Below are 1,165 nucleotides of genomic sequence, written 5' to 3'. Positions count from 1 at the left end.
AAAAAGTACTCTGATCTCTTGCAAAGCTGTTCCTGCCAGAGTATTTCACCTTGAAGGAGATTCAGGGAGAGGGCTGTGGACAAGCAGAGGTTTCCAACAATGAATGTTAAAGGTATCTCAAAGCAGAACTGGATAAAAATTTCCAGAACTGATGGAAAAAAAAAAAACCAGACTCAAGCAGGACAAGAATTCCCTGGGACTGCATGAGCTGAGGGGGAGGATTAGGATTTTTGGAACTCCCTCTTTGAAACAGTGCTGTCCTTCCGGAATCAAAGAAATCTTCTCTCTGAAGCTACCTACATGGCTCTTCACCTGCTGAATGTGTATGACTTTGTCACGGGTCCATCGCATTTGACTGATGAAAAGTCCCCACTGGAACAGTCACCATTTTGAGCCAAGAGGCTTGCTCAGTGATCTTATGTGAGTGAGTGGCAGCACAGACCCCTCCTTGTTCGGCTCCAAGATAATCCAGGGCTCTCCTATCAAGCATGACTTTGGCCAGAATGTCGAAGGGTTTTGCTGGGCGGGCATTGTGTCAGCAGCAGATTCTGCAGCACGTTCAAGGGATAACGACGTGATGTTCCGGGTCACAGCCCCATTTACATGGTTTCCTGGCCACGGAAACAGCCATCTACCAATGGAAGGGAATCTTGAATCATGAATTCCTCGTGGTCAGCTTTTCTATGTCGATCATACAAGCTCACGGCGTTGACCCAAGAGGTGCCTCAGTCTGTAAATGGTCACGGGCAACATCCGGTAACCCAAGGGGCATTGTTTGGTCACGCCAACCACCCAGGCATCCATGGGCCCAGGGAGGGCGACAACCGCTCCAGACAACGGTGAGTGTCCTGACCATCCCTGCTCAGGGGGTTCTGTGACCAGACTTCTTCACAAGACAGTTTTGTTTGCCTGTTCAGGCCAGTCGGCAGTTCAGGTTCCAGTGCGTCCAGCCTGAAATAAAATGTAGTTCGAAGGCTGAGGTTACCCACACTCGCAGTGGCCTGGGAGATGCACGTGGCGGCGTTATCTTTCTGGACCAGTGGCAGAGCACAGGAAAGGAAGCGACGACGAGAGGGTTTCGTTTCAGGTACAGTATGAAGTGTAGATGTGGCGTCTGGGAGGAGGGAGTCGACCTCCGTGTCCGCCGCGTCTTCTCCCCGGCAAG

At 51.1% G+C, this 1,165-nt stretch overlaps 1 long non-coding RNA gene across 2 annotated transcripts in view; it reads left to right on the top strand.

The window, feature by feature from the left end:
* Positions 1 to 811: 811 nt before the first annotated feature.
* Positions 812 to 1,165, top strand: part of LOC115295660 — a 27,093-nt gene continuing 26,739 nt past the window's right edge. For both annotated transcript variants that reach the window (XR_003910512.1, XR_003910513.1), the window contains exons 1-2: positions 812 to 839; positions 918 to 1,087. This is a non-coding gene — a long non-coding RNA (uncharacterized LOC115295660). The remainder of the gene's footprint in view (positions 840 to 917; positions 1,088 to 1,165) is intronic.

The sequence above is a fragment of the Suricata suricatta genome, chromosome 7, assembly GCF_006229205.1.
Source record: "Suricata suricatta isolate VVHF042 chromosome 7, meerkat_22Aug2017_6uvM2_HiC, whole genome shotgun sequence".
Classification (NCBI taxonomy): Eukaryota; Metazoa; Chordata; class Mammalia; order Carnivora; family Herpestidae; genus Suricata; species Suricata suricatta.
The sequence above is the reverse complement of the archived record's forward strand: the minus strand, read 5'-3'. Positions and strand labels throughout refer to the sequence as shown.